Source organism: Salvia splendens, chromosome 1 (assembly GCF_004379255.2).
Source record: "Salvia splendens isolate huo1 chromosome 1, SspV2, whole genome shotgun sequence".
Taxonomy (NCBI): Eukaryota; Viridiplantae; Streptophyta; class Magnoliopsida; order Lamiales; family Lamiaceae; genus Salvia; species Salvia splendens.
The window spans coordinates 20,861,103-20,885,541 of NC_056032.1; the positions used below are offsets into that span (position 1 = coordinate 20,861,103).

At 38.8% G+C, this 24,439-nt stretch overlaps 1 long non-coding RNA gene across 1 annotated transcript; it reads left to right on the forward strand.

Moving 5' to 3' along the window:
* Positions 1-22,392: 22,392 nt before the first annotated feature.
* LOC121745086 lies at positions 22,393-24,089 on the forward strand. The gene is made up of 2 exons (XR_006038766.1): positions 22,393-23,779; positions 23,867-24,089. It is a non-coding gene; the product is annotated as an uncharacterized LOC121745086 (long non-coding RNA).
* The last annotated feature ends 350 nt before the right edge of the window (positions 24,090-24,439 follow it).

The window sequence follows — 24,439 nt, forward strand, 5'->3', positions numbered from 1 at the left end:
CTTGCAACCATTGAAGTTACCTTCAAGAATCTCCGACGAATCGCCTTGTTCTTCGCTTCTACCGATTGGTTTTTGTCAAGGGAAGGTATATTTGCTCACTCTTTCTTCTCCTTCTCTTTTGAACCATGTTTTGAGTCCTACATGCATGTAGAGAGTGTAGGTTTGATAGATCGCAAGTTTTAACGGGAGGGAATTGTGTGTTCGTATGAACTTGGTTGATTTTTGCTTTGTTGATTGAAATCATGTGGGTTTGGATCGAAATATTTGTGAATAATATGAGTTTGTATGCAAATATGTGTTTTAGGAATGTGTAAGCATGATGATGTGTTTTCGAGCATGAAGAATCGGTGTTTTCGTTGTGGAGATTTAAAAACCCTATTTTCGAATCTGAACCAGAATTCTGTGATGCTCGACCAGTGACTTATGATCTGTAGTCGACCCATCAAACGAACGAATTTTGCTACGAAATTTTTACTGAGGAAACTTCAAGATGTTTTCTGTGTCTCGTGTTAATTTCAGCCTGTTTTATCGAAAAATGAATTTTTAATAAATTTTTGAAGTCGACTGCGCAAATCTGCCAGAAACGTGAGTTCTCGCCATGAATGTTTCGTTTTCTGTTTGACTGACCAAATGAACTCCGATTGATGTAATTCTTGAACTATATGAAAATTTGAAGTGTCTTCTGTCTTTTGTCAAATTTTCAGCCTTTTTGGGCGTCGTATGAATTTATGGTGAATTTTTCAAATGAACTGCGCAATACTGTCAGAAATTGTATGTTCTGACCAGAGAGTTCCATATGTGATATGACTGACTAAATGACGTGATTTCGATATGAAAATTTTCATGGATGAACTTGAATGTGTCCTCTGTATCGTGACCAAAATTTAGCATGTTTTGAGGTCGGGTGAATTTAAAGTGATTTTTACAAAACGGTCGCGCATTTCTGCCAGTTTTCTGCCTTGATTAAATGACACTTAGTTTCAAGTTTAAAAGTGTTATATGATGCATGTATGTGCAAGGGACGTGTTTAAATGTTGAAATCACTTGCGATAAGTTGAAATGTGTTACGTATGTTTTATACCCTTGTGATGTATGTTGGGTTTTGGGATTGAGGAGAACGATGAGAGAGAATCGATAGGACATGCATAGTGATATGTTGTTGTGTGAGACTGACTTGTGTTGTCGTTGGCAAGGGTATTGTGTTTTCGTGAACTCGAGGATCGCTAAGTTGGGTTGTGATTTTTCTAAGAGAACGAGGTGGGCTTTCTTTCAAACCTCTTTACTTTTCTGAAAATATTATGTGGAGATATAAGGGTGGTTTAACTGTTATGTCATGCCATGGACTGTTTTGTTATGAGATTGTGTGCCTGATGCCTAGTTCGTATGAGTTTACTCCGTTAGGCTATATGGTTGTATATGTGAAACGAATTCGGGTCCGAGTAGGGCCGTAAACCCTATCGGGCTGTGTACACTGGTGGGATCGTGAGCCGTCCTTGCAAGTCGGCCGGTCTCGTGGGCGAATAGTGTGGCCACACTTTCGTCGCACTGTGATTGTGATTGTTGGATTGATGTGAAAAGTGGGGAGATTATTTGACTGGCCAGTCTATGAAACTTTTTGTGTTCTCGTGATATTTTTCTTTACTGCGTATAAAACTCGAGATCACTGGTATGGATGACATAACTTGATAAATATTTTCGGCATGAGCCCATTGAGTACAACAAGTACTCAGCCCTGCAATTTCTTTTTAAAATTTTGCAGGTTGAGCGGGATGTTGCGGTGGATGTTGAGCTGGCTAGAGAACTTAGGATACGTTGTGTCGTCATACATAGGCGTGATCCTTGACTCTCCTTGAACCCTTTTATCCGCTGCTATGTTTTAATTTATGTCTTAAGATCTTAAGCTTTTCGTTTTGGTGTTGGAACATGTATGGTGGTGTTAGGTTTTAAACGTGCATCTACGTTGTCTTTTGAAAATGGTTTTCTCTGAGATTTAAGTTTAATGCGTGTTTTACTTAAACTTTTAATTGATGTATTTCTTAAGTCTAACTTTTCCGTTGTCCTTTTTTTTTAAAAGTATTCTTTTATCTTATGTCCTTTCAAAAAAATAATAACGTTAAAATCTTTAAACTAAGTTGTTTTCCTTTCTTCAAAATTAATTAAGTTTTTTTTTTAAATTGAAATCCATGCATGTCGGTCACGATCGCCGCGTTTGTGGTACCCCTTGTATGGGCGGTCGTGACAGAGTGGTATCAGAGCTTTGTTCTTTCGCTCTGGTCCGAGAGTCTTCCTTCACTTTAAGTCTAAATTAGTGAACCCTTATTGACTAGAAGTGTCACGAAGGCTCAACATCCACGCATCACGCTCAACCAAGGAAAATGAGGTATGGTTTAAGTTGTTGATGAAATATGAGAATGATGTATAAGATTGATGATATGATGAGGATGATTGGGCAAAAGAAGACATGAGCAAGATTGGTATGATGACCTAAGTATGTGTTATGTGTGTGTAAGTGATATGACAAAAGCATGTGAGCATAGGATGATGGATTGTTTTACATGAAGGATTAAGGTTGATGAGTTGTTTTGAGCATGTTGAAATTTTTGAAAAAAAAAATATCTTTGATTTAAATGAAAATATGTTACTTCTTTCTTTTAAGAAAATTAATTGAGCAATGGAAAATGTTGTGTTTATGAATTGTTAAAAAAAAATTGAGTTTCGACAAAAAAAAAATTTTACTTCGTTTGGAAAATTGAGCTGTGGAAGTATGATGTTATGTATGTTATGAGGTGCGAGGTATGATGTGTTATTCTATGGAATGATTTATACGTATGATGAAAGTTGATGCGAAATCACGATTTAGTTTGAGTCAAAACTCTTACTTTAAAAGTGAGATATGGAAAAAATTTTTTTAGGAAAGTGTGAAAGTGTAAAGAAATTTTGTTTCAAAAGTTTTGAATATAATGTGAAGTTCGAAAGTGTTTTGCTATGGGATGTGAAAATGTGGTGTGTTTATCTTGAGGTATGAATGACGTAAATTGAAGTAGATGATGATCTATGAAATGATGAATTGTGTTGTGAACTTAGAGTACCTAAAATATAAGCCTAGTTGACCGCGCGAATCGTAGTTCTAAGTTGAAAACTTAACAATTGCTTTTCCGAGCAATGAAACGTACGAGAATACGAGAGTTTAGGCAAACGCTTAAGTCAAGGTGCGAGACAAGAAGAACCGATGCTAAGAGATATTTTCATGCAACGACGAGCGATCATACTCGCGATTTAAATTAGTATAGTGTAATCTTGCATAAGTGGCAACATGATGGAGATGATCTTCATACCCTGCTAAGGAGCACGAGAATGATAACAATGTCCAACGAGGATAGTCTTTATGACATGCAAAGGATTTTATGAAGATATGGATTTTATGAAAGATGAACAAGGAGGTGCGACTCTAATAGCTGGAACAAACTATTCTAATCAACAGTTCTTACTTGGATTATAAGAAGTTATCTTTCAGGACCTTTCAAATAGCCGTGAGCCATTGTCTATTTAACAGCTTGTTTCATTCACCCCTTGCAAGTGATGCATATTGTTTCTTTTCCTCCATTGAGTCATAACTCACTTTCAGTTCTTGGAAAGTGGTGTTGTCTTCATAACTTTGGACACTTGGATTGATTGTAGTCTTCTTTGACCTATTATTTATACGGACCATACTTTGACTCTGTGAGCCTTTGCTATTGAGCTTCATTCCTAATGCTGCTTGCAGTTATGTCCTTCAATATAATCAGGTTTCGCAGACATGTTTTCTATGGGCTATTCTTCTTTGAGCTTTCGTTCAGTTTTTCATTTTGTCACCATGTCGGTGTCAAGTTCTTTCTTACATAGTGAAATTCTTTTTGGTTCAGTTCCACTATGTGTATCCTTTCAATATTAGAACACTTCTTTCTACAACGCGAAGTTAAGGCCTACATTTTATACCTTGCCTTGAAAAACTTAATCCACTTGATTGTTTTCGAAAGCCCCTTTGACTTTGGTTGCCTTTCACAAACTTATGAACCCATTGATGTGATTCTACCATTCCATATTATGATTTTCGTTGAACCATGATCAGTACCATTTTGTGACAATTGCCTACATTTCTCAATACTCATGCAACTGATCATTCTCTTTCTCAACCCTATAAGTCATTATCCATTGATGTGTGGACCTTTCAAATTCGGTCGAACAACAGAATTATCTTGTTTGGTATCCTACCATGAGAATTGAACTCCAATTCGATTCCATCATATATTCATATCTTATGTTCATTCAAGCCCCGTGGGGATGACTATAACCAATTGTTACAGTTCGAAATCGGTTCATATCCAAGCTAAGAATGTTTGAGTATATTTTTTGACTTCGTGATTCATATTCTGATTAAGAAACTTTCAGCAGTGTTGCTACACTTTTGAAATCTTTTGATATCCAAGTTAAGACTGTTTGATAAAATTTTGAGTTCTTGATACACATTCTGAGTTCTTGATGCGACATTTCATGGAGAGCCAAATTTCTTTTCGAGCACCCAGCAAAGAGCCGACTATCTCGTATGGAATTTCCATGAACAGACGAACCTCAGTAATATCTGTCTTGCAAGCAACCACGATGATAAGAAAAGAGCGTCTGGCGTATCTGGTATACTTGAATGGGGAAGAAAAGAAAGAATTGAGGGTGGAAGACGTGGCAGTGGTGCGAGATTTTCCCGAGGTGTTCCCCGAAGCTTTACCAGGACCGCCACCCGACAGACAGGTGGAGTTTACCATTGATCTAGAACCAGGATCAGCGCCAGTATCAAAGGAGCCATACCGAATGGCCCCTAAGGAGTTGGCCGAGTTGAAGGTCCAGTTGCAGGAACTGTTGGACTTGGGTTTCATTCGACCCAGTGTGTCACCATGGGGAGCGCCAGTTCTGTTCGTTAAGAAGAAGGACGGAACAATGAGAATGTGCATCGACTATCGTGAGCTTAACAAGATGACTTTGAAGAACAAGTACCCCCTGCCAAGGATTGATGACTTGTTTGATCAACTTCGAGGAGCGGGCGTGTTCTCGAAAATGGATTTGAGATCAGGGTATCATCAACTAAAGGTCCGACGAGAGGATGTGCCTAAGACTGCTTTTCGCACTCGTTATGGCCATTATGAGTTCGTCGTGATGCCGTTTGGTCTGACCAACGCCCCAGCTGTTTTCATGGACTTGATGAACCGAGTTTTCCACGAGCATCTTGACAAGTTTGTGTTAGTCTTCATCGACGACGTGTTGGTGTACTCGAAGAACGAGGAGGAGCATGGACAGCACCTACGAACAGTGTTGGAAACATTGCAAAGGGAGAAACTTTATGCCAAGTTTAGTAAGTGTGAGTTTTGGTTAACTCGAGTGAACTTTCTTGGTCATATTGTGACGGCAAATGGGATTCAAGTAGACCCAGCAAAGGTCGAGGCCGTACAGAATTGGAAATCGCCGAAGACGCCAAGTGAAATCCGCAGTTTCTTGGGATTGGCGGGATATTATCGACGATTCATCGAGGGATTCTCTAAGATTGCGAGACCGATGACGCAACTACTTAAGAAGGGAATCAAAGTGGTTTGGACGCCAGAGTGTGAGGCGAGTTTCCAACTGTTGAAAGAGAAATTGACTACAGCACCAGTCCTAGCGGTACCAGAACCCGACAAAGACTTCGCCGTCTATACGGACGCGTCGAAAGTAGGACTAGGATGTGTGTTAATGCAAGATGGGAAGGTGATAGCATATGCTTCCCGACAGTTGAGACCGAATGAGTTGAATTTTTCCGACGCATGTTTTGGAGTTAGCAGCAGTGGTGCATGCACTGAAAATGTGGAGACATCATCTCTACGGAGTGAGATGCGAAATCTACACCGATCACAAGAGTCTCAAGTACTTCTTCGAGCAGAAGGAGCTAAACATGCGACAACGACGTTGGTTAGAGGTCGTGAAGGACTATGATTGTGGTATTAATTACCATCCGGGCAAGGCGAACGTGGTCGCCGATGCTTTAAGTAGGAAGAACCAACCTCAACTGGCTTATTTCCTAACGCAAGAGGAAGCGTTGATTCACGAGTTCGACAAGATGAGTTTGGAGATGGTAAAAGCGCCCGAGACAGTAGGTGCAAGGTTGGCGTCGCTAGTGATCGAGCCAGATTTGAGAACCAAGCTCATGGAAGCCCAGCGACGTGATGGAAAGTTGGAGGAATTACGCGCGAAGGTGAGAGCCGAGAAGCTTGATCATTACCGTGAGGAGGCGGATAATGCCCTGACGTATGATGGACGATTGTGTGTGCCAAGCGATGAGGTGCTAAAAGAGGAGATTTTGAGTGAAGCGCACGACACGCCTTACACCGCACACCCCGGAAGCACGAAGATGTATCTGGATTTGAAGCAACGGTTTTGGTGGAATGGAATGAAAGGGGACGTAGCATCATATGTGGAACGATGTCTAGCATGCCAACAAGTGAAGGCCTTACACCAACGGCCATATGGGAAGTTACAACCGCTCGAAATTCCCGAATGGAAGTGGGAGCATCTAGCTATGGTTTTCGTGACGGGTTTGCCAAAGTTACAGAAGGGCAACACTGCGATCTGGGTGATCATTGATCGACTTACAAAAAGCGCGCACTTTTTACCGATTAAGATTACTTATGGCGCGGACAAACTAGCAAAGCTCTACGTGGACGAGATTGTGCGATTGCACGGAGTGCCAAAGACTATTGTATCCGACCGCGATACGAAGTTCACATCAAAGTTTTGGATGAGTATGCAACGCGAATTGGGCACACAACTGAACTTCAGCACTGCATATCACCCGCAATCGGATGGGCAGTCCGAGAGAACGATTCAAACACTTGAAGATATGTTGCGAGCAGTTGTCTTAGATCGAGGGGAAAGTTGGGAAACGGTTCTACCATTGGTTGAATTCGCCTACAACAACAGTTATCAAGCGACGATCGATATGGCTCCGTATGAAGCCTTGTACGGCAGGAAGTGTCAATCCCCACTTTACTGGGATGAAGTTGGAGAGAGAAAGATGTTAGGACCCGACGCTATAAAGGAGATGACCGAAATTGTGCATCAAATCCGTGCAAGGATCAAGGAAGCTCAAGATAGGCAGAAATCGTATGCGGACGTGCGTCGAACAGAGATCAAGTTCGACGTTGGTGACAAAGTGTTCTTGAAAGTGTCCCCGACGAGAGGAGTTGTGAGATTTGGGGTGAAAGGCAAGCTGAAACCGCGTTTTGTGGGACCGTACGAGATCATCGACGAAGTAGGTCCTGTAGCGTATCGTTTGGCGTTACCTCCCAGCTTTGGGAACGTGCACAACGTGTTCCACGTGTCGCAGTTGCGCAAGTATGTGTTCGACCCCAAACATGTGATTCACCAAGAGGAAGTGATCCTAACCCCCGACATGAGCTACGAAGAGAGACCCGAAGCAATCCTAGATCGGAAGGTACAAGAGCTACGAAACAAGACGATAGCGTCCGTGAAGGTGTTGTGGAAGCACCATGGTCCCGAGGAAGCTACGTGGGAGTTAGAAGATAAGATGAAAGAAAAGTTTCCCGAGCTGTTTATGAGAGACGTTTAAATTTCGGGACGAAATTTCTGTTTAGAGGGGAAGGATGTAACATCCCAAACTTTTGTGACCCTTTTATTATGTATTTGGAATTTTGGGAATTTCTGAAACGTTTGCTTCTATGTGATTTAAGTGGCCTTACGTGGAATGAATTATCGTGTTATTGTGATTAAGGAGCTTGAGTTTTATACTGTGCCAATGAAGGGAAAAAAATTAATAAGATCATGCATTTATTTCTTTCTCGAGTCAATTCTTTGATATTTCCGGTCACTCCTAATTGTTGAAATAGTACTTCTTTTGTGGATTTAATTAGTTGTTTTGGGACTTTAATCCAAATTAAATCCAAACTAACGACCCCTAAATTGTACTACATGAAATTCGAACTCCATTCTATTTTCCTTGGGAGTTTCGAAAATCTCCAATAGGAGATTGGATTATTTTTCCTTTGATTTAATTGGTGCTTTATTGACTTCCATCCTTTGAATTTAATCCAATTAAATCATGTGATAATTTATTTCTTCACCCAAAATAAATAGAGAGTTGGGATTATTGCCTTGGCTATTTGAGCCTAATTTTTCGGCCCCCTCCAATAAATCTTGGAGAATAATTTAATTGTTTCCTAATTGTGGAATCCTTTTTGTTCAAATTAAATTCCTATGTCAAATTAATTGGGGATGCGAATATTTTTCTTCTATTGTTCTTCCATGTCACACGCCCCATACTATTATTTTTCTTGTGGGAATTTAATTAATTATTGCCTTTTTTTATGGGAGCCTTTTTCCCATAAAGAAATTACCAAATTTAAATCCTATTCTATTTAATTGGGGATTTAAATAATTTCCTTGTGCAATTACCCTATAATTTTCGGCCCCTCCTATTATTTCCTACTTGGAGATTTAATTTATTTGTTCCCTCATATTCATTATTTTATTTCCTAAGTTATGAATATATTCTCCAAGAAAATACCAAACAAATTCCTTGTTGTGAACATGGAATTTTCGAAAATTCCTTATTATTTTCCAGCCATGATTTTCAAAAATTGGCTCTTCATAATTGTGGGATTTTATTCTTTGGCCCATATATTTAGTTCCCCCACAATTTATTTATTTAATTCATGGATTTTAACCTAAACTATAAATATTAAAAGCTAAAACCCTAGCCCCCATTCCCTCAAAAAAAAAAAATCGCCCACTCTCTCTTCTCTCCTCTCCCTCACGGTTTCTCTCCTCTCCCACTCTCCCATCTCCAAAAATCCTCCATCCACCATTGTTCTTGCAACCATTGAAGTTACCTTCAAGAATCTCCGACGAATCGCCTTGTTCTTCGCTTCTACCGATTGGTTTTTGTCAAGGGAAGGTATATTTGCTCACTCTTTCTTCTCCTTCTCTTTTGAACCATGTTTTGAGTCCTACATGCATGTAGAGAGTGTAGGTTTGATAGATCGCAAGTTTTAACGGGAGGGAATTGTGTGTTCGTATGAACTTGGTTGATTTTTGCTTTGTTGATTGAAATCATGTGGGTTTGGATCGAAATATTTGTGAATAATATGAGTTTGTATGCAAATATGTGTTTTAGGAATGTGTAAGCATGATGATGTGTTTTCGAGCATGAAGAATCGGTGTTTTCGTTGTGGAGATTTAAAAACCCTATTTTCGAATCTGAACCAGAATTCTGTGATGCTCGACCAGTGACTTATGATCTGTAGTCGACCCATCAAACGAACGAATTTTGCTACGAAATTTTTACTGAGGAAACTTCAAGATGTTTTCTGTGTCTCGTGTTAATTTCAGCCTGTTTTATTGAAAAATGAATTTTTAATAAATTTTTGAAGTCGACTGCGCAAATCTGCCAGAAACGTGAGTTCTCGCCATGAATGTTTCGTTTTCTGTTTGACTGACCAAATGAACTCCGATTGATGTAATTCTTGAACTATATGAAAATTTGAAGTGTCTTCTATCTTTTGTCAAATTTTCAGCCTTTTTGGGCGTCGTATGAATTTATGGTGAATTTTTCAAATGAACTGCGCAATACTGTCAGAAATTGTATGTTCTGACCAGAGAGTTCCATATGTGATATGACTGACTAAATGACGTGATTTCGATATGAAAATTTTCATGGATGAACTTGAATGTGTCCTCTGTATCTTGACCAAAATTTAGCATGTTTTGAGGTCGGGTGAATTTAAAGTGATTTTTACAAAACGGTCGCGCATTTCTGCCAGTTTTCTGCCTTGATTAAATGACACTTAGTTTCAAGTTTAAAAGTGTTATATGATGCATGTATGTGCAAGGGACGTGTTTAAATGTTGAAATCACTTGCGATAAGTTGAAATGTGTTACGTATGTTTTATACCCTTGTGATGTATGTTGGGTTTTGGGATTGAGGAGAACGATGAGAGAGAATCGATAGGACATGCATAGTGATATGTTGTTGTGTGAGACTGACTTGTGTTGTCGTTGGCAAGGGTATTGTGTTTTCGTGAACTCGAGGATCGCTAAGTTGGGTTGTGATTTTTCTAAGAGAACGAGGTGGGCTTTCTTTCAAACCTCTTTACTTTTCTGAAAATATTATGTGGAGATATAAGGGTGGTTTAACTGTTATGTCATGCCATGGACTGTTTTGTTATGAGATTGTGTGCCTGATGCCTAGTTCGTATGAGTTTACTCCGTTAGGCTATATGGCTGTATATGTGAAACGAATTCGGGTCCGAGTAGGGCCGTAAACCCTATCGGGCTGTGTACACTGGTGGGATCGTGAGCCGTCCTTGCAAGTCGGCCGGTCTCGTGGGCGAATAGTGTGGCCACACTTTCGTCGCACTGTGATTGTGATTGTTGGATTGATGTGAAAAGTGGGGAGATTATTTGACTGGCCAGTCTATGAAACTTTTTGTGTTCTCGTGATATTTTTCTTTACTGCGTATAAAACTCGAGATCACTGGTATGGATGACATAACTTGATAAATATTTTCGGCATGAGCCCATTGAGTACAACAAGTACTCAGCCCTGCAATTTCTTTTTAAAATTTTGCAGGTTGAGCGTGATGTTGCGGTGGATGTTGAGCTGGCTAGAGAACTTAGGATACGTTGTGTCGTCATACATAGGCGTGATCCTTGACTCTCCTTGAACCCTTTTATCCGCTGCTATGTTTTAATTTATGTCTTAAGATCTTAAGCTTTTCGTTTTGGTGTTGGAACATGTATGGTGGTGTTAGGTTTTAAACGTGCATCTACGTTGTCTTTTGAAAATGGTTTTCTCTGAGATTTAAGTTTAATGCGTGTTTTACTTAAACTTTTAATTGATGTATTTCTTAAGTCTAACTTTTTCGTTGTCCTTTTTTTTTAAAAGTATTCTTTTATCTTATGTCCTTTCAAAAAAATAATAACGTTAAAATCTTTAAACTAAGTTGTTTTCCTTTCTTCAAAATTAATTAAGTTTTTTTTTTAAATTGAAATCCATGCATGTCGGTCACGATCGCCGCGTTTGTGGTACCCCTTGTATGGGCGGTCGTGACAGTTTTACTACGAATTAAGTGGTTTGGAATATTCATTTTTAAGTGTATGAATAAAGTCAAATAAAAAAAATTGAGTTAACAGATTTGGAATATGTTCACGTAATAAAGGAAAGTTTCAAGATGTTTGGTATTAAGGCAAGTATGTTTGTATCTAGGAAAGTTCAGGAAAAATCTTTAGTACATTATTACATAATCTATAATTTCCAAACTGATAGGCGTATTATGTATGAACAAGCGTCGAGATAGTGTTTCATTTTATATTTTTGATTATGTCATTAATTAGTATAAAAATTAGAAAGTATTTAATGATTTTTTTTCCACTTTTATAGACTGTATACGTAGAGAGAAAATTTCACTATTTATGCATGCAAATAAAACTTCACATTGGTACAATTGAATGGTAAGGAGAGAATGAAATGCAAATTGAAATGGAGTGACAATTAGGCCTGCTAATTCGGCCGGTTCCGGTTAGAATGAAATGCAAATTGAAATGGAGTGACAATTAGGCCTGCTTATTCGGCCAGTTCCGGTTCTAACCGGACCGGTTAACTGGTTTCAATTTTTCATAAATCTTAAAACCGGGATCGGAACCGGAACCGATGTTTAATTTTAATCCGAATTTATTTATAATTTTAAATAATTCAATACTAATAAAATAATAATCCAACATCTGGATATATAACAAATAATACCTAAAAATTTAAATAAATACACAAAAAATGCAAACCAACAATACAATAATATTCATATATGGGTAAGAGTTATGCCAAGTGTAGTAGATCAGACTAGTTTATGTTTCCAATTCTTTTATAAAAAAAAGGTCTTTTAAAATTTAGCATTTTTAAAAGGAATTTTAAAATTGAATTCCATTTTCCTTTCTTTTGGCTAAACAAATATTCAATGGAATTTCAAATACTAATTGATCTTGTTGTGACTTTTTTGTTTAATACGGAAAAGTTAATAAATCATGCACAAACAAGTTAAAATCGTATATTAAATGAATTGTTACATAAATTTGTTATAAAGTTAAATTTCTATCATATGAAATTATATTGTATTTGTATAGTTCTTTTTAAAAATTAAAACAAACTTATGATGTTCTACTCATAGTAGCTAGTTCATAAAAAATGGATTGAAGAAATAATTATAGATTCAAAGTATCATTGTTTAAATATTTTAAATACTTAAGAAAACAGAGCTCGCAAATTTAACACTGTTTGAATCTTAAAATCAAACAATGTTTCAAATTATTTTATTTTAATTCAATATTAATTCAATTAAGTTAGATTTATTAGTATATTAAATTATAAAAAAATTAAATTAAATTGTAATTCGTTTCCCGGTTAGGAACCGATCGGTTCCGGTTAGAACCGAAACCGGTTTTATTTAATAAGTTGGAACTGGTACCGGAACCGGAACCGGTTTTATGGTTCCCGTTCCTCAATTAACCGTTCGGTTTCGGTTAACCGAGAAACGGAGAACCGTTTAAGCACCCCTAGTGACAATTCCATTTGTGGTTGGTAAACACAAGGAATACAAAGAAACTGAAATTGTTATTCTTTAATTGATTCCATTCATATGCTTGGAAACTATAAATAATATGTGAACGGAATGAAATATGAACAATCCTACACACACTATACACACACTGCACGCACTGCACCCTAGGGATGAGCAAAATAATCGAAAACCGAATATTTGATGCAAACCAAATCAAAATTTAAAATTTGATTTGTTTTTCGGTTCGATTCAATTCAAAATTTTGGAATTTTTTTTATTTTTTATTTGGTTTGGTTCGAATGTATAAAAACAAAAAAAAATCAATTCTTTTTTAAGTATTATATACTCCCATCGTCCCTTAAAAATAGAAATTTTTTAAATCGGCACGAGTTTTAATGCAAAGTTGGAAAAGTAGATGAGAGATAGAAAGAATAGTATGTTAGTAGAAAATGAGTCTCACCTTATTATAGAGAAAGAAATTCTCTTAAATAGAAAATTTCTATTTTTAGGGAACAAACCAAAAAAGAAAGAGGTTATATTTTTAAAAGGTGTTTGGTTTGTATGAAAAGACCATTTAGTGGCTGCTAACCGGTAACTATTGATGTTTGATTCGATATTTAGGCCATCCACAATAGGAATAGCCTAGCAATAGCCCAGCCATAGCCTAGCCACAAACTCCTCCTGCCACATCATCAACACTAAAAATCCTCCTGTCACATCATCAAAACAAGCAAATAGCTCAGCCATAGCCTATCCACATCACTAATAACAATTATATAAAAATGAAATAATTAACAATCACACAATATACGGAATTTAATTTACGAGACATATACGGGAAACATTAATAATAATATTAAAATTTTAAAAAGTACAATAATTTTAAAAAAGTACAATAATTAAAAAAATTATAATAATTAAAAAAAAGTACAATAATTCACTCCTCGTCTCCGTCGTCGTCTCCTCCGTCGCCACCATCGCCTCCACCTCCGTCGCCACCGTCGCCTCCGGTCTCCCTCCGTGTCGCCTCCAAATCCTCCTGCATGCTCAGGAGCAATGTTTGAAGCAAACTCTTCTCCACGGGGTCCACCGTCGCCCGCCATTCGGCCATCGTCTTGACCATCTGATTGCGCGTTTGTTGACGCGCGAAGAATTTGAGATCCGTCGTGGATTGGCCAAGGGAGGATGCCGACTGGACCTCCTGTGAACCCCGGCTGCCCCCCTCGCCTCCCATTGAGCCCGCTTGTGCCCAACCGGGCGAGTTCGGCGAGCGAACGAACGAGGGGTCGGGACCTTCTGGGCCGTCTCGGGGAGGTCGTGGGAACCACCGCTCCTGCCGCTGAAATCACCGGTATAGTTTAGTCGTTGTTTCTTCGGCCAACCAGCGTTGACACCTACTCGGAACTTCTCAGAGTCGTTCAGAACAAGATAGCAGTTCCAGTAGGTGAAGTCCTTATAAAACCCGGGCTGGGGGAAGGCTTTCTCCAATATTCTCCTCCAGTCTTCCTCCGTTTGGCCACTGCTCTGCATGCGGAGGGCGTTGGCGTACAAACCAGAAAATCGGGAGACGGCAGCCCTGATTCGGTCCCACCCCTTCCGGCAATCCTCCCCGTTGCGTCGCCTCCCCTCCGGGCAAAATCTCTGGTAGGCTGCTGCTATCTTGCCCCACAAGTTGACGATCCTCTGGTTGTTAGAAACGAAAGGATCGTCGCAAACACTCACCCACGCCTTGGACAGTGCGACGTTCTCCGCATCCGTCCACCTTCTCCGTACCGAGCTGTCGTCCTCACCCGGCTGCGACGACTCCCCGACCTTCTTCCCCTTGCCCTTCTTCTTTGGGGCGCCACGACCCTGCACTGCTCCCCCCGTTTGAACGGGAGTATACAGAACTCCGAGAATATCAAACCCCAACTCTTCTAAGGAAAAAGCATCAAATTGCGTGAACTGCGCATCATTTGGGATCGATGTGTGCGAAGAAGCAGTCGAAAAATCAAAACTGGGGTGATAGACGTCCCCCTCCCCCGGCGTCCCCTGCGTCGCCGGTACCCCCCTGTCGGGGGCTGCATCGCCGTCCCCCCTCCCCCCCCCCCCGCGGCATCATCTGCATCTCGGGCACCCCCCCCCCCCCGGCATCATCTGCATCCCGGGCGCCCACCCGGGCATCATCTGCATACCGGGTTGCATCCCCGGTACCCCCTGCCACGCCGGCATACTCCCCCAGCTGCCATCCTGGGCATATTCCCCCCGGCTGCCATCCCGGGCATCATCCCCTGCCATGGGTACATGTTGTAGTACCCTGGCATCGGACCCCATCCACCTCCCACGGGTACCGGGGGAGTTTGAGACTCGCTCGTCACTGGAGTACCTTCGTTGGTGTTCTCCGTTTCTCGGTGTTGATCTTGTACAGAAATTAAGATAGAGAGAGTACTCGTTAAAACAAGTGGTGCGAATGAAAATGACGTGCAAACCGCGTATATATAGTGTTTCGAAAATAAAAAAAATAAAAAATAAAAAATTCCGCTCGGCGGTTCGCTAGGTGATCCGGGCCCTGCAATGGCGCCGAGCGGATCGCCCAGCGCACCGCCTAGTGCCGAGAAACTGCCGAGCGCTCGGCGGTTTTTAATTCCGAAATCCGCTGGGCGGTTGCAATGGACCACCTAGCGCCGGCGCTCGGCTAGGCGGTGCGCTAGGCGCCATTGCGGATGGCCTTGGTGTATCTTAAAGGCTCGATGGAACGTCCAAGGCCCAAGCTATGGAGGCTGAAATGAGTGGTTTCCCTATTGGCCAAATTGGGTGTGATATGTATCAGGATAATCCAGATACATAACTGAATTACTTAGTTACCCATTTCTTTGTGCAAATCTGCTTTTTTGTTATTTAGATTTTATTCAATTCTTTAGAAGAGCAAGCTGATTTGAAACTGTGAGATAATCTCCACCGCGATCAAGAACTCCAGCAGACCGGCTTCGACCACAATTTGAGGATGCAGTACCAGCTCCGACCAGGAACATCGAGCGATGGTAGTCGAGCATTTACTTTGTCCAATATTGCCTCCGACAGGGAACACCAACAGATTGGATTCAAACTTCAAATTCCAAATTATTGTATACATCAACATAAGAAAGAGGAAGGAAGAGGCATAAAATACTACAAGAGAAAACATGAAAAAAAAACACAGGTGTAGAGAGAAAGGAGGCACAGAGAATGAGATGGAGTGATTTTAACCTAATTTAATTATTTGGTTCTCTTACAAATTAGCCCAATTTACCGAATCTATTTTATCTAAATATAAATGAATCAATATTACAATCTATTTTATGTATAATAACGAAAACAATGGAACATAATTACATAATTACTGATGAAATTAAACCATTTAGTAGATGGTTTTATTGAATTTTAACAATATGGAATTCCAAAAATAAAAAAAAATATGAGTTAAAATTTTATTTATTTAAATTTGCAAATTATGAGGGTAAAAGGGAAAAATCCACATACTCAATGGGCTGTTACCTACTGACCAAACAACATACTCCCTCCGTCCCACAAAAATATGGCAATGGGTATGCCACGGAAATTAAGACAAAATTGGAAAAGCAAGACCTACATTATTAAATTGTTATAACTTTCAAAAACGGAATGCATATATTTTTGTGGGAGAAAATAGAAAGTGCACATATTTTTATGGGACGGGGAGAGTATAATAAAAAGCAAGAAATGCTAAATGAGAAAACAAACAACTTCACCCAACCAACAAACACCATTCCATTTTAGCCTCACAACATTTTCTCATGGAATGGTAAATGACAAACCAAACATGCCCTTAGGGTACAAAGGGAGTATAATTATTTTCCCTAAAAACATACTCTATTTGTATTAATTTGTATTCCCCCTGTCGCGTAGAAATATGCTGAATTTCCTTTTTGCCCTGTCCCATAGAAATAGTTCATATTCATTTAGAGTAAAGGTCAAATGTGGTCCTAAACATATGGTGGTTTTACGATTTTGGTCCTAAACATTATGTTTTGAATTATTGCATCTCACACATTTGAACTCGGGCCACAATCAGTCCATTTTGGACGGCTCCGTTAAAAATAGACGGTCAATGTTTTTAAACCAGTTTTGACCCAATTAAGTTATTAAGTGGGATTATTATCGCCCTAATTATCTCATTAATTTTTATTAGCAAAATAGTGAAATTAAAATACATAAAAATAAATTAATACATAAAATGCAAAACGAAAAAACTTCATCGTCATCTTCTTCATAGAAATTCATCATCATCTTCTTCACAAAAATAGAAAACTTCACAAAAGAGGAGCACAATATTTACAAACGCAAATTCTTCTTCATCATCATCTTCAGTGTTCTAAAAAAACCTTGCTGATGATCATCTGATTGGATCTCACTAGAAGCTCGGAACGACGTCATACGTCGCAGACTCCACCTCCAGCTCCGACCGCTTCGCGAATCTCCCCTTGATTCTCGGCCTCGTCTCTGCTTACCGGATCGTCTTCTCGAACCTCTTGTTCTTCCACTTCTCATGTACCTCATCACCCTCGCTTCTCTGTCCGTTCCACTGTTGCTGCCACCGTCGCGGTCTCGCTCCCATCCGCCTCCGGCACCACCCCCACCTCCACCGACAACTGCAACACCTGTCAATTACAACTCCAATTTGTATTAATTAATTTCCAGCATTTCAACTAAATTTGGGTTTAAATTAGGGTTTATGTTAAATCCTCAATTACTCCATTGAATTAGAGTTTGAAAGGAGCATACACTTTGGCTTAACAGTACTGGAATGAAGGGGAGCATAAGGGAAATGAAAAAACCATTTGAAAAAGCTTACTTTTCTTTTTTGGTGCGTTCATGTGCTTGATTCTGAGCTTAGGACTTAGATCTGTGGTGGATTGATCCGTGTGGTGATTGTAAGTGACAAAGATGAGTGGAGAATTTTATTTCTGTTCTGTAAGGATAAGCGGTGCCAGCCGGCAGTGGACTGGCGGCGGCTGAGTAGCCTTTGGGCTGTGAATTTGGGGCGGGATGGCCTGTGAAGGCCTATTGCGATCTTCCATTGCGGGGAGAAAGGTTTTGGATTCTTAATTTTAAATATTTGGAATAATACTAATTTTTATTTTTTGAAATAATAAAAAAATCTATAAAAATGCTTAATCCGGTCAAAAATCGGCTAAACAACCATTTACTGTTACTTTTAACGGAGCCATCCAAAAATGGACTGATTGTGGCATGAGTTCAAATGTGTGGGATGCAATAATTTAAAACATAATGTTTATGACCAAAATCGTAAAACTGCCATATGTTTAGGACCGCATTTGACCTTTACTCATTCATTTATGGAAACTTTTTCAACTTCTCTTTTTTTCATTTTTGGGCCATACCATCCAATACATTATTCTAAGTACTTTTTCTCCTTCATGCTTACTTTATTAATTACGCATTAATCGTGTCATCCCTAATTAAACTATTTCTATGGGACGGAGGGAGTATTAATAAATACTCACTCAGGTCATTAATAGAAGTCTCATTTTTTTACCGACATGAGTTTTAAGAAATTGTTTACTTTAGTAAATGAAAGTGGTAAAAAAAGTTAGTGGAATGTTAGACCTGCTTTTATATATTGATTTTATGATACAGTGTGAGTGGAGTGGGTTAGTGAAATATGAGGTCCACTTGTCAAACATAGTAGTAAAAGTGAAATGAGACTTCTATTGTGAATCATACGAAAATGGCAAAATGGGACTTATGTTGGGGACACAATATATTTAGATTGTAATTATTTGGATATATTAATTGGTTGACACAATATATTTTTTGTGTTAATTATAAAAAATTAATTTAGAATTTTCATTGTTTTTGGATATATTTTGCAATTTTTGCTTTTTGATTCGGATTGGTGTTTGGTAGATGTCACACTTTCTTTTTAATTTATCCACAAAAATATCACATTTCCTTATTTTTTTTATTCTCTCTCACATTAATATAAATATATTATTTTTCTATCTAAAAATAACATCTCCTAATATTTTGTGTCATCAGCCAAGTGTGTCATCTATTATGGGACGTGGAGAATAACATAATTAAACTAAGTATTAATATTACCATATAACAAAAGAAAAAAATTGTAAAATATCTAATATCTATCAAAAAAGACGATGACTAATTAAATTTCTGAATTCATACCAAGTATTACAATTTTAATTAAAAATAAAATTAAAAGCAACTATCTAATATCAAAATAAAAATAGAAAAAAAAACAAATTAATACACATGCATTAAAAATATAAAAAATATATAATAAACATAATAAAATATAGTACTTCTTCCGTAGTGTTTGTCGTAGTTGAGTCTTTTCATTTTTGTTGGCAAAAACTCTATCTTCTCTCATACTTTACAATTTACATCATCTACCTCTCTCTTACTTTATTCCTTCTTATTTTACTCTCTCATCTTTAACCTTAAACACCGCAATTTCTTAATTCTCATCTCCCAAAAAATTTCATCAACTACCTTGGGATGGAGAGATTACTACCCAATACTTACAAAATGAAAAAGAAAAACATTCAAAACCAACCTAAAATCTACAAACATAAAAACTACTCCCTTCGTCCCACAAAAATATTCTTTCGTTATCATTTTGAGTCGTCCCACAAAAATAGCCATCTTTCACTTTTAACAAGTTTTTCTCTCTTATGAGGTAGATCTCATTCTCCACTAACAATACGTCAATTACATTTTCTTTCTACCTCTCTTACTTTACCAATTTTGCATTAAAACTAGTGTCATTCTCAAAATTCTTATTTTTATGGGACAAATGGTGTAATGCCTAATTTATATAAAAACATGTAAAGAAAACATATTCAAAACCAACATAAAATTTGCAAACATAAAAACTAGCACCTATATTATATAAAAACATGTAAAAACTACTCGCTCTTTCCCATCTTAAGTGACACATTTTCCTTTTTGAGATGTCCTACACGAAACGACACATTTCTTAAAATAGAAACGTCACTCTCTCTACTTTTCTCCGCTCTTACTTTATCCTCTATACACTTAACTTACATAACAGCATTACATAGAATTTTGTGCCAATAAGAAAATACTCCACTTAGGGTAGGACAGAGACATATGCCATGAAAGGGAACCAAACACGGGTCAATCCTATGGGGTAGTGCTTCTGTAACCGCTAGAACACTTGATGTTTACAGTTATTTCAATATCAATATTATATTAAGAACACATTATTTTGGAGGTACAGATTCTTAGTTGTATCCGCCAGTAGTTTGTATATTGTGTGCAGTGTGTATAGTGTGTGTAAAGTGTGTAGTGCATGCAGCGTGTGTGCAGTGTGTGTATAGAGTCTGCAGTTCGTGTATAGAGTGTGCAGTGTGTGTATAATGTGTATAGTGTGTGTTTTCAGTGTGTAGTGTTGTATGTGTGTAGTGTGTGCAGTGTGTGTAGTGCGTGCAATGCGTGTATAGAGTGTGTATAGTGTGTAGTGCTTGCAGTGCGTGTACAGTGTGTGTTTTCAGTGTGTAGTGTATGTGTGTGTGAAGTGTGTGTAGTGTGTGCAATGCGTGTATAGAGTGTGTATAATATAATAAAATATAATATAATATGTTGTACTCCCTCCGTCCATGAAATATAGTCTAATTTTGCCATTTTGGATGTCAAAAAAATGGAAAGTTTCTCTCTACTTTATCCAATTTTTCTCCTCTCTTATACTTTACCCGCTTTTCTCTCTATCTCTTTTACATTACTCATTTTTTCTCATTCTATCTCTTACTTTACTAATTTCTCGTTAAAACTCGTGTCATCCATAAATGAAACTATTTTTTGTAGACGAAGGGAGTATAATTTTTTTTTAATCTAAAATAGGAAGAAAGAAGACTAAAATAAAATGGCTATTCTTTGGCTAAATGGAAGGAATGGAATAGTCATTCCAAAAGGAATGGTGATTCCAAAGGAAAAAATATGCCAAGCAAATGAATGGAATGAAAATAAGAATACCATTTCATTCCCCCATTCCATTTCATCATACCAAGCATAACCTAATAGTAATCTCTTCAACCTCTCACTTCAATTAGGCATGCATACGGTTCAAAAACCGCCGGTTCCTGTTCGGAACCGGCGGTTCGCGGTTCAACATTTTAATGAACTGGAACCGGCCCGCCAAGGGTTCCGGCGGTTCCGGTTCCAGTTCAAAAACCGCTGGTTCATGGGGCAGTTCAAAACAGCCGGTTCCAGGCCGGTTCGGCGGTTCGTAATTTTTTTTTGCATTTTCTTATTTATTTATCTATGAAATGTGCGTAAATAAAATTCAAAAAATCACGATGAAAATTGCAATTTTATTGAGATTACAAGTTACAACAATTACAAATCACAAAAAACTTGAAGTCTTAAACAAAAAATTTAAATACAACGACACTACTAGTGTCACGACCACAACTCCCTAGTGATAGTGAGCACAACTATAACGTGACCAAAATAATCTCTGATGAAAAGGATCAACATAAGGGATAAGTCAAACTCAAAACATTAATTCTGAAGGCGAAGATGGTACATAGTCAGAATAAAATTAGAGTATAATAACTGGGTTCATAATTCCTAGTACATAGTTCTATTGCAGCGGAAGAATCCAAGACAAAATAGCATGTATGAAGACATACTACTTTGGGCTACCTATTGCTACTTATTAATAATCATTACCCAACACCTCCGCCCCTCGTTGACGTTCAACCTGCACGTTAGAAAAGAAACATGTAAGGCTGAGTACTCGGTATACTCAGTGAGCATCGTGCCAAAATAAGTTCCTTTTTAATTTGTCAGCCACAGTTGAGAGAACACGGGGTTTTCATTTTAAAAGACTCGAGTCACTAAATTCCTCTCATTTCATAAAATTGATTGCGCAATCACATAATCATAGATACCATATATGAACGTATGAGAACCGAGAATGTGGCCACATTCCACGACGGTCACTGGACCGGCCAACTCGAAAGCTAGCACACGGTACCCATATGTGTACACTAGTCCGAGTAGGGTTTGCGGCCCTACTGGGACCCGAATTCGATTTAACATAATTGGCATAGCCAAGCTGATAGGTAATCGTAAAAGCAAAACATGGCATGACAAACATGTTTAGAAAAGATTCACATTTTGATACTGAAATCACGTTTCGAAAAGAATGCCCACCTCAAAGCTATTTCCTTAGCTGAAAAGTTTCTTGATTTGGTCTTAATTGACGTGTGAAGAAGTCCCTTTAGAAATAAAATAATACTAAATTAGGCTTAAGAAGTCAAATAATTGACGTGAATGCATCCTAAATGCATGATCATTTTATTCCTTCTTCCTTAATTCATAAGAAGTCTTTGAGCGTTAATTAAATCATGCGATTAAATTTTATGTGGAGGCCTACCAATTATTCGTTTAACGAAAGAGCGTTACCTCCTATGTAAAATTATTCAAGCATAAAAAAATCCGAGGTCTGTCCATCAATATTTAATCGGGCACAAATTAGAGCTCATGATTTAATTAGGCACCGCAGGCCCAACCTTGAATAAAAATAAATTAGTCCATTTCTTCCTTTAAAGGTCTTTAAAGGTTGTAGGCCCAAGTCCCTATTGAAAATTGAAATAAATCATCAGCCTAATATAAAAAAATTTAAACTTAGTCCACACCTTAAATTTTAAGATGCCCAAAAGCAAAAGGGAGGGATTAGGCCCCAACCCAATTACTTTGACCCAAAGCCCATCCCCTTCCATCGTCACTTCACTCTCTTCCCCTTTCATTTCTAAAAAATCAGAATTCCCAAATTGGGGAGGGGAAAAGCCCTAGATTCATCTCTCCCATTCTCTCGGCGGAATCGCCGCTCCACCCGGGTCACCGGAGCGCCAACGGCGTTTCTCCTCGGCGTCTCGCGTCGCTGCCCGTTGCCGGGTGAACAGCCACTGCTGCCCGCCGAAGTCGCTGCTGTCGCGCAGCCGTTGCTCAGTGAACGGTCAGCACCTGCGCCGCTGCATCACTGGCCGCCCGGCTGAGACCGCACGGTCTACGGCCGTCTCTGATCATCCACCGACGGCTGAACTCGAACCGTCGCTCCCCTCCGTATTGGTGTGAAGATAAGTTCTTTTCCTAAATTCACATTCTTACTTGGTGTATTTTGACAAGGTCTCTAATTTTTGAACATTTTCAGCCGCTGAGTTCTTCTATGTGGAGTATAGGATTCTACTCTTAGACATGGCTTCATAGTTGTATCTTGCTTATTGGTGAAGTTTAGGACTCTAGTATGCTCCGTTGTACTTTGGTGTTGTGTAACAGAAGTGTACTAAAGCTGTAAATTTCCTTATCCTAAGCATGATGTTCAAAACGAGGCAGAGGGTGTGCAAGAGTTTTTACTGTTTCTTCCATTCATTTTATCAAGATTTTGAAGTGGGGCTCTAACATGCTTGAGGTTTTAGTTACCACATGATGGCATGAACTAAATGAGAGGGAGGTGGAGGTGTATTACCTCTTGAAGATGGCAGTTGCTTGATTTTCAGTTTCCAAAATCCTCAAAGTTCACACACCTTTTCTGAAAATTTCTAGTTGCAGTGGAAGGGGAAAAAAAAGGAGTGAGCTTGAGTTGAGCATGAAATCCTTGTGGGGAGGAGGAAAGAAATGTTACCTATGGGGAGTAAGGCTGCCTGCAATAATCCTGCAGAAATCTTTACCTAGTTTCCTCACTCTCAAGTTTGCTAATTTTGACTGAAAGTTTCAAAGTATGGAAGGGGAATGTGAAAGTGGTGTGGAGGGATTTTTATAGGAAGACTTTGGTGTACTTTGATGAATTAAATGGCTGATATTGTAGTTTTGTCTCCACTTGAAGCATATCTCTTTAGTTGATTCACTTGTAGGACTAAGTTTTGGTGTTACTTGTAGTACTATGCACTTTGCCATTTATTTCCTCTTGTTCCTACATGACTACCTAGTACATCACCTTACAAGTCATTTAATTGCTCTTGTTTGATTTTCCCAGCTCTCGGTTGGCTAGGAGAGAGTGTAGGAGTTTACTTGCCATCTTAGGCAATACTTGTGCTTACTTTATGAAAGGCAAAGTGGTCAACTTCCTTAAGTTTCTCTCCTACTTGGTGGTTTGTTGACCTCTAGTACATTAGGTTTTATTAGTTTTGGTTGCTAGCTCATAGTACTTTAGAGTGTGATTTGTTTTTGTCTTGCAGGTGTGGACACTGACCCAGCTGCCCCGCTGCTGACCGCGACGTGGGCTCGCTCTCCTAGGTCAACGGGCTGATCTGGTAGGGCCGTGGTGGTTGCGATTTGGGCTCGGGAGGAGAAGGCCCAAAGTTTAGCAAGACTTTTAGTTTCTTAGTCCTTTTGGTCCATCCATGAATAATTGTAAAGATATTCGAACTCCTTTGGTCTATCCATGAATAATTGCCTCTAGCTTCTCTTCATAGCTTAAGTCTGGCTCCAAAACCATTTCCTCTTGGTGGACTATGTGTTTGGGGTCGAACACATATTTCCTCAATTGTGACATGTGAAAAACATTGTGCACATTTCCGAAACTCGGTGGTAGTGCTAATCTATACGCTACAAGACCGACTTCTTTTAGAATTTCGTAGGGTCCGATGAAATGCAGTCTTAGCTTGCCCTTGACGTCGAATTTTGTTATCCCTTTTGACGGGGATACTTTCAGAACTCTTTGTCTCCAGCCTTGAACTGTAGATCGGTTCTGTGAATATTTGCGTAAGATTTTTGCCTAATTTGAGCTTCCTTGATTCTTTCACGGATCT